The sequence below is a fragment of the Eubalaena glacialis genome, chromosome 14 (genome assembly GCF_028564815.1).
Source record: "Eubalaena glacialis isolate mEubGla1 chromosome 14, mEubGla1.1.hap2.+ XY, whole genome shotgun sequence".
Lineage (NCBI taxonomy): Eukaryota > Metazoa > Chordata > Mammalia > Artiodactyla > Balaenidae > Eubalaena > Eubalaena glacialis.
The window spans coordinates 23,058,997-23,068,848 of record NC_083729.1 but is presented as its reverse complement, the minus strand read 5'-3'; the positions used below and the strand labels follow the sequence as shown (position 1 = coordinate 23,068,848).

Below are 9,852 nucleotides of genomic sequence, written 5' to 3'. Positions count from 1 at the left end.
AGTAAAAGGATTCTTCATAGCTTTTAAATTTTGTACGTGACATCTTTTACTCTTCACTTCCCTTCTAATATATAACCTGCTTTTTTTCCCCTGTCAACGTATCATGGCCTTTTTTCATGTTGCTACAGTCTTTCTAAATATTCTTAACGACTGCATAATAGTCCAGAGTGGATGGACCAAATGTAAATCATTTTGATATTTGCATTGCTTCTAGATTTTTCAGTTACCACAACTATCACACTTAAAAAGCAATTTGGCCTTGCGTATTTGTGGCACTTCCTAGCAATTAGTTCCTCAGTCAGCAACTCTGAAGAATGAATATTTAGTTCCCTTCTTTCTCGGGCTCTCACACAGCTAGATGATGGCAAAAAATCACCTACATGAAAGAGGACACAATCTGCGAATTCATTTTTCCTTATAAGCGCCTTGGATATTTTCCCCATGGCCCTTAAATGGGGGAATGAACCAAGAAGCATAAACTGGTTGTGAAAACCTTAAATACTGATTCTTCTAGGAAAACACTGCTTTGAGCCTCATTCTCTCTATCCCTGGTGGTTCTCTTTTCCCCAAGGTATCAGGGTTTACTGTGATTACTAATTTCCAGCCTTGAGTACAGAATGTTTACTGAACAATGAATGTCTACTACAGGCATACTGCTTTGTTTTATTGTGCTTCGCAGATACTACATTTTTTACAGATTGAAGGTTTATGGCAACCCTGCATAGAGCAAGCCTATTAGCGCCACTTTTCCAGCAGCATTTTCTCACTTCATGTCTGTCACATTTGGGTAATTCTTGCGGTATTACACACATTTTCATTATTATTATATTTGTTATGGTGATCCATGATCAGTGATCTTTGATGTTACTATTGTAATTATTTTGGGGTACCACACACGGAGGCCATAAAAGCAAACTTAATGCATCTATAAATGTGTGTTTTGATTGCTCCACTAACTGGCCATTCTCTTGTCTCACTCCCTTTCCTCAGGCCTATTCCCTGAGACACAACAAAATTGAAATCAGGCCAATTAATAACCTTACAGTGGCTCCTAAGGGTTCAAGTGAAAGGAAGAGTTGCATGTCTTTCACTTTAAATCAAAAGCTAGGCCTCTTTTCCACAAATGGGATTGCATATAAATTTTTTAAAAATGAAATATTCGATATGTACAAAAGAATATCAGTAACATATATGCAAGCTAAGCATAAAACAAAAACTCAAGAAGCCACTGCCCACCCAAAAAGCATGAACCTAAGATCCAAGGAATAGAACATTAAACAATACTGTTGAGATTCTGTATGCTCCTCCTCCTCCCCTTACTTCCCAGCAGAGGTGACTTTTGTTTTCCCCATCCCCGCCTCCCCAACTTACAGGATCTTAGTTCCCCTACCAGGGATTCAAAGAGTCCTAGTCACTGGACCGGCAGGGAATTAATTCCATTTTCTTTTTAGATTTACCGTATTCTTTTTTTTTTTTTATAAAGTATATGTCTGTATTATTTTAAATTTTTATTTATTTATTTATTTTTGGCTGTGTTGGGTCTTCGTTTCTGTGCGAGGGCTTTCTCTAGTTGCGGCAAGCGGGGGCCACTCTTCATCGCGGTGCACGGGCCTCTCACTATCGCGGCCTCTCTTGTTGCGAAGCACAGGCTCCAGTCGCGCAGGCTCAGTAGTTGTGGCTCACGGGCCTAGTTGCTCCGCGGCATGTGGGATCCTCCCAGACCAGGGCTCGAACCCGTGTCCCCTGCATTGGCAGGCAGATTCTCAACCACTGCGCCACCAGGGAAGCCCTACCGTATTCTTAAACAAATCTTGTTTGAAAATTTAATACTCTTTGTATTCTTCATAGTTTCAAGATTTAGACATACTAATGAATGACAGTGAATCATTTTCATTCCTGTATAGGATTGTTCTGTAAATATACCATAATGAATCAATGCTTCTGTCAAGGCACTTGGGTTATTTTTTGCTATGAATGCTCTGAGTATTCCCATGCACAGACCTGGTTATCAGCTGCTATGCCTCTGTAAAGCCAACTTAGTTATTTATAGCTTGCACAGGCTCTGATGAGTTGGTATCTGGTCAGTGCCCATGTATTAAAGTCAAATATTTTGAATACTACAATACTTCTGTTTATATATATATGCCCCATGGTGCACTCATGTAGTTTTTCTATAAATGCTTTAAAGTGAAACTGATGGGTTTTAGAGTATGCAGTTTCAACTATACAAGATTATCAATGCTAAATTCATTTCCCAGGTAGTTTTACCAGTTTTAAGTAAGAGTTTCCATTAGTTGACATCTTGCCAGTCATATTTTCAGACTTTTTTAATCTTTTAAGGTGTATTGTAGAGGACACCTTTATTTTCAGCACCCCTTTTCTAGGAAATGTTCTACTGAACCTCCCAAACCACTTGGGTGTAGGGATAGCAGCTATATTCATGCAATATCATCTCTTCCCTTCCTCACTCATTGGAGTCATAAGGGCCGGCCCTTGATTCAAGCAGGGCAAAATTCCCTTCCTGGAATTTTGCACTATGACCAAGAATGCAGCCTGGCTGACTGCTCTTTTATATGGTAGAGATAAAAAGTCTTCAGAAGTATTAGGATAGAACAATAGTTAGATAGAAGGACTGTATAAAATTTCTCTCTAGAATAGTTTTCTCCACTGTACCTCATTTTTTTGCTCATTAATGAAAATATCTTTCTTGATTTCTCCCCATTCTTGCTTCTGCCTATGACATAATCCTTATTTGTTAAAATGAGGCAACAGCCTCTCCACTTTCAAGTTTTGATTCCTGGTTTTAAGTGTTCATATTTACTAGGTGACTTCTGAAACACAAAATGTTACACAAACTATATCACTTTCCTAAAAATATTCGAAGTGGCTCACAACAAAGATGACTTTAAGGTCAATAAAACAGAACCAGCTATAATAAACTATAGCAAAGGGGAGGCAAGAAAGTACCCATAAGGATCTTGGAAAGTTTGATTCTGAACAATAGGCAACTTCCCCAATGTGCCTGTCAGCAGCTAGCTGAGAAACGTTCCTTCAACTAACTGAACACTGACTTCTCAAACTTACCAATATTTTACCAAATAAGGATTACAGTTTTGACAACAAACTATTTTTGCCTTATAGACCCAGATCAATTTTCTCCTGAGACTATTCCAGCATTCTTGTACGAGACAAAAAGCAGTTAGATGAAGATAAATAAAAACTGCAACTATATTATTTTTTGCTAATTTCTCCAAAAGGTCACAGTGTCAAAATAGTGGTAGTAATAGTGATTTTTGAAACTCATTTGCCATTCATTAAACCAACATTTGGATACGTACTATGTGCCAGGCACTACTGTAAGAAGCTGGAGACACATCAGCGAACAAAAGACACAAAAAATCTCTGTCCATATGAGCTTACATTCTAGTCACATACAATTAGACTGATCTAGACCCAAAGGCTTCTAAGGACCAAATAGAACAACTTTTTGAAGGAATGCCCAACATATTAATGGATCTGTACAGCAAATAATTGATTTTCTTTCAAAAATGGAATAGATAACAATTTGTGTTAATCTGTTAGTGAGGATACCCAAAGAGTTTAGGGTACTCCCTTAATAAAAGGTTAGGGTCTCCCACGAAAAACAGGCTGTACAGTACAGTAATAGAAAGCTTTTTTTTTAACAAGTATTTATTGAGTATATATGGTGTACTGCTATAAAGTGGTGTTTTCTTTTTTTAATTTATTTTTGGCTGCGTTGGGTCTTTGTTGCTACTTGTGGGCTTTCTCTAGTTGCGGTGAGCAGGGGCTACTCTTCGTTGCAGTGTGTGGGCTTCTCACTGCAATGGCTTCTCTTGTTGCGGAGCACGGGCTCTAGGCACGTGGGCTTCAGTAGTTGCGGCTCGCAGGCTGTAGATCGTATGCTCAGTAGTTGGGGCACACGAGCTTAGTTGCTCCACAGCATGTGGGATCTTCCCGGACCAGGGCTCAAACCCGTGTCCCCTGCATTGGCAGGCGGATTCTTAACCACTGTGCCACCAGGGAAGCCCTATTAAATAGAAAGCTTTTAACCTAGATTTTTGATATTATCAAATTAATTTCAGTGGTGTTACCAGGCCCCAGCTAGAGATGGGCTACAAAAACCTGAGGCAATTATCCCAGGAGACAGGGATTTGTTTCTAAAACTTAAGGCATATACTGCATAACAGATGCGTAACAGAGAATGGGACCCTCGGCCTCACATAAGTTCTTCTGAGGTACTGAAGTAGGTTATTAATTTTTAATTTGGTAAATTGAGTAGTTTCCTGAGTTCGACCGGAATACGATTTGTCAAGTGATTCCGCCCCTCACGCCTGCATTCTCAGGAATCCTTATTACACTAAGAGAGCTAGAGACAGAGCTCATGTTTACCCCAAGAATGGTGGGGTAGGTGTCAAGTCTGTTAATAATCTGTTGGTAAGTGACAGCATTTTCAGAAACTATGCCAATATCAGTTTGAGAATCACATATTGGAGGTAGCCGGATATAAAAAGTTTCATCACTCCGGTTTTGTTTCCTTGGCTCTTTTTTCCTAAGAAATACACTAGGAGATTTAAGACTTAAAAGTTATTCCAGTTAAACGTATTACATACATTAAGGACTCCTCTGGACTACTTCTTTCCTGTTGTACTGTATTCTGTCTTTGTGACTTTGTCAATAATCAGTGTTTATACATGATAGACTATAAATTAGTGTGCTAAAAGGCACACTATTGTAATAATAATTATAATTGGTGTAAAAGTCTGATAGCTTCACATGTTTAGTTGTGGTGTCATTGCTCTCTTGGGAAGAATTTTGGCCTGTACATCTACTGAATTACTCACATTTAGGAAGCTGCAAAAATTAAAACAAATCTTACTTGGTGAGCCCAGGCCAGGCTTGACTGAAAACCTCCAGGGAAAGATCTTAGGTTCCCACCTTTTTGCACGCAGTATCAAAGAAATGCTGATTTTCCTTCTGACTTACTTCACTCTGTATGACAGACTCAAGGTCCATCCACCTCACTACAAATAACTCCATTTCGTTTCTTTTTATGGCTGAGTAATATTCCATTGTATATGTATGCTAACACATATATATGGAATCTAAGGAAAAAAAAAAAAGGTCATGAAGAACCTAGGGGCAAGACGGGAATAAAGACACAGACCTACTAGAGAATGGACTTAAGGATATGGGGAGGGGGAAGGGTAAGCTGTGACAAAGTGAGAGAGTGGCATGGACATATATACACTACCAAACGTAAAATAGATAGCTAGTGGGAAGCAGCCACATAGCACAGGGAGATTAGCTCGGTGCTTTGTGACCACCTAGAGGAGTGGGATAGGGAGGGTAGGAGGGAGGGAGACGCAAGAGGGAAGAGATATGGGAACATATGTATATGTATAACTGATTCACTTTGTTATAAAGCAGAAACTAACACACCATTGTAAAGCAATTATATTCCAATAAAGGTGTTAAAAAAAAAGATTCAAAGGCAAAATACAAATTACAATGAATGCTAAAAGTTTGAGTCAAAATTATTTAAATAAAATCATTTTAGAAAAATAATAAAAATAAAAAAAAGAAATGCTGAATCTGTGAGCTTCAGGCAGTTTGTTCTCGCTCCCTTTCACATACATACAACACACACCTCACAACACATTTGTAATCTTCCACTCTATTGATACCCAAAACAATCTGGGTTACAAGTTAAGATTTTGTAACCACATTAGCTGGCAAAGATCCCTAGGAGGAAAAAAGATTTACGGCCACTTTTGTAAAAATAAGGTTTAATAAAAACACTGGCAACCTGTACAAGAAAGAAAATAATAAGAAATTAAATAAGTTTATGATTTAATAAGTCAACCAATGTAAGAGGTGGTAGCTGAAGGAAGTTTTGACTTCAAAAATCTTCTAGGCAGCCGCTGAGGTCTCGGGCTGCTGCCGCCGGGCTGCTGGCGAGGCAGGGCTCGGGCCTGGCCGGGCAGCTCCGGAGCGGAGGGGCAGGGGGTCTGGGAGGTGGGGCTGTGCCGCCCGCAGGGCTGGGACCCGATTCGGTTAGAGCCGCGGAGGTTCGAGGAGCCCCGAGCATTTCTGCTTTGGGACAGCCACGCATCTAATTCTGCAAAGTACTTTTATATGTAAAACTTGTAAAGGATCAGAACAATGCCTCCAAGACCATCATCAGGTGAACTGTGGGGCATCCACTTGATGCCAAGACTCCTAGTAGAATGTTTACTACCTAATGGGATGATAGTAACTTCAGAATGCCTCTGTGAGGCTACACTAATAACTATAAAACATGAACTATTTAAAGAAGTGAGAAAATACCCTCGCCACCAACTTCTTCAAGATGAATCTCCTTACATTTTCGTGTTACCCAAGAAGCAGAAAGGGAAGAATTTTTTCATGAAACAAGACGACTTTGTGACCTTAAGCTTTTTCAACCCTTTTTAAAAGTAATTGAGGGCCTCCCTGGTGGCGCAGTGGTTGGGAATCTGCCTGCCAATGCAGGGGACACGGGTTCGAGCCCTGGTCTGGGAAGATCCCATATGCCGCGGAGCAACTAGGTCCGTGAGCCACAATTACTGAGCCTGTGCATCTGGAGCCTGTGCTCCGCAACAAGAGAGGCCGCGATAGTGAGAGGCCCACGCACCGCGATGAAGAGTGGTCCCTGCTTGCCGCAGCTAGAGAAACCCCTCGCACAGAAACGAAGACCCAACACAGCCAAAAAAAAAAAAAAAATTAAAATTAAAATAAATCAATCAATAAATAAAAAAGTAATTGAACCAGTAGGCAACCATGAAGAAAAGATCCTCAACCGAGAAATTGGTTTTGCCGTTGGCATGCCAGTGTGTGAATTCAATATGGTTAAAGATCCAGAAGTACAGGACTTCGAAGAAATATTCTCAATGTTTGTAAAGAAGCTGTGGATCTTAGGGATCTCAATTCACCTCATGGTAGAGCAATGTATGTCTCTCATCCAAATGTAGAATCTTCACGAGAACTGCCAAAGCGCATACATAATAAATTGGATAAAGGGCAAATAATAGTGGTGATTTGGGTAATAGTTTCTCCAAATAATGACAAGCAGAAGTATACTCTGAAAATCAACCATAACTGTGTGCCAGAACAAGTAATTGCTGAAGCAATCAGGAAAAAAATTCAAAGTATGTTGCTATCATCTGAACAACTGAAACTCTGTATTTTAGAATATCAGGGCAAGTATATTTTAAAAGTGTGTGGATGTGACGAATACTTCCTAGAAAAATATCCTCTGAGTTAGTATAAGTATATAAGAAGCTGTATAATGCTTGGGAGGATGCCCAGTTTGATGCTGATGGCTAAAGAAAGGCTCTACTCTCAACTGCCAATGGACTGTTTTACAATGCCATCTTATTCCAGATGCATCTCCACAGCTACACCATATACGAATGGAGAAACATCTACAAAATCCCTTTGGGTTATAAATAGTGCACTCAGAATAAAAATTCTTTGTGCAACCTATGTGAATGTAAATATTCGAGACATTGACAAGATCTATGTTAGAACAGGTATCTACCATGGAGGAGAGCCCTTATGTGATAATGTGAACACGCAAAGAGTACCTTGTTCCAGTCCCAGGTGGAATGAATGGCTGAATTACGATATATACATTCCTGATCTTCCTCATGCTGCTCGACTTTGCCTTTCCATTTGTTCTGTTAAAGGCCGAAAGGGTGCTAAAGAGGAACACTGTCCATTGGCCTGGGGAAATATAAACTTGATTACACAGATGAACTCTAGTATCTGGAAAAATGGCTTTGAATCTTTGGCCAGTACCTCATGGACTAGAAGATTTGCTGAACTCTATCGGTGTTACTGGATCAAATCCAAATAAACTCCATGTTTAGAGTTGGAGTTTGACTGGTTCAGCAGTGTGGTGAAGTTTCCAGATATGTCAGTGATTGAAGAGCATGCCAACTGGTCTGTATCCCGAGAAGCAGAATTTAGTTATTCCCATGCAGGGCTGAGCAACAGCCTAGCTAGACAATGAATTGAGAAAATGATAAACAACAGCTCCAAGCAATTTGTACATGAGATCCTCTATCTGAAATCACTGAGCAAGAGATTTTCTGTTGAGCCACAGACACTATTGTGTAACTATCCCTGAAATTCTACCCATATTGTCTGTTAAATGGAATTCTAGAGATGAAGTAGCTCAGATGTACTGCTTGGTAAACGATTGGCCTCCAATCAAACCTCAACAGGCTAAGGAGCTTCTGGACTGCAATTACCCAGATCTCATGGTTCGAGGATTTGCTGTTCAATGCTTAGAAAAATATTTAACAGATGACAAACTTCCTCACTACCTAATTCCGCTAGTACAGGTCCTAAAATATGAACAGTATTTGGATAACCTACTTGTGAGATTTTTACTCAAAAAAGCATTGACTGATCAAAGGATTAGGCACTTTTTCTTTTGGCATTTAAAATCTGAGATGCACAATAAAACAGAGGTTTGGCCTGCTTTTGGAGTCCTACTGCTGTGCATGTGGGGTGTATTTCAAACACCTGAACAGGCAGGTTGAAGCTATGGGAAGAGCTCCTTAACTGACATTCTCAAACAAGAGATGAAGGATGAAACACAGAAGGTACAGATGAAGTTTTTAGTTGAGCAAATGCGGCTACCAGATTTCATGGATGCTCTTCAGGGCTTTCTATTGCCTTTAAACCCTGCTCATCAGCTGGGAAATCTCAGGCTTGAACAGTGTCGAATTATGTCCTCTGCAAAAAGGCCACTGTGGTTGAATTGGGAGAACCCAGACATCACGTCAGAATTACTCTTTCAGAACGAAATCATCTTTAAAAATGGTGATTTATGGCAAGATATGCTAACACTTCAAATTATTTGCATTATGGAAAATATCTGACAAAATCAAGGTTTTGATCTTCAAATGTTACCTTATGGTTGTCAATTGGTGACTGTGTGGGACTTACTGAGGTGGTGAGAAATTCTCACACTATTATACAAATTCAGTCTAAAGGAGGCCTGAAAGGTGCCCTGCAGTTCAACAGCCACACACTACATCAGTGGCTCAAAGACAAGAACAAGGGAGAAATATGATGCAGCCATCGATCTGTTTACATGTTCATGTGCTGGGTATTGTGTTGCTACCTTCATTTTGGGAATTGGAGATGGTCACAATAGTAACATCATGGTTAAAGATGATGGACAACTGTTTCATACAGATTTTGGACACTTTTTGGATCACAAGAAGAAAAAATTTGGTTATAAACGAGAGCGTGTGCCATTTGTTTTGACCCAAGATTTCTTAATAGTGATTAGTAAAGGAGCCCAAGAATGCACAAAGACAAGAGAATTTGAGAGGTTTCAGGAGATGTGTTACAAGGCTTATCTAGCTATTCGGCAGCATGCCAATCTCTTCATAAATCTTTTCTCAATGATGCTTGGCTCTGGAATGCCAGAACTACAATCTTTTCATGATACTGCATACATTTGAAAGACCCTAGCTTTAGATAAAACTGAGCAAGAGGCTTTGGAATATTTCATAAAACGAATGATGCACATTATGGTGGCTGGACAACAAAAATGGATTGGATCTTCCACACAATTAAGCAACATGCTTTGAACTGAAATGATAACTAAGAAACTGAAAGCTCAGTATATGGATTCTATACTGCACTGTTAATAACTGTCAAGAGGCAAAGACTGATTGCACAGGAAATGCACAATCCACGAACAGCATTAGAATTTACAGCAAGAACAGAAATAAAATACTATATAATTTAAATAATGTAAACACAAACAGGGTTTGATAGAACTAATTCATT

General features: G+C 39.5%; 1 pseudogene; it reads left to right on the top strand.

Annotated features, from left to right (window-relative positions):
• Nucleotides 1–6,183: 6,183 nt before the first annotated feature.
• On the top strand, nt 6,184–9,655 carry LOC133105314 (phosphatidylinositol 4,5-bisphosphate 3-kinase catalytic subunit alpha isoform-like; annotated as a pseudogene).
• The last annotated feature ends 197 nt before the right edge of the window (nt 9,656–9,852 follow it).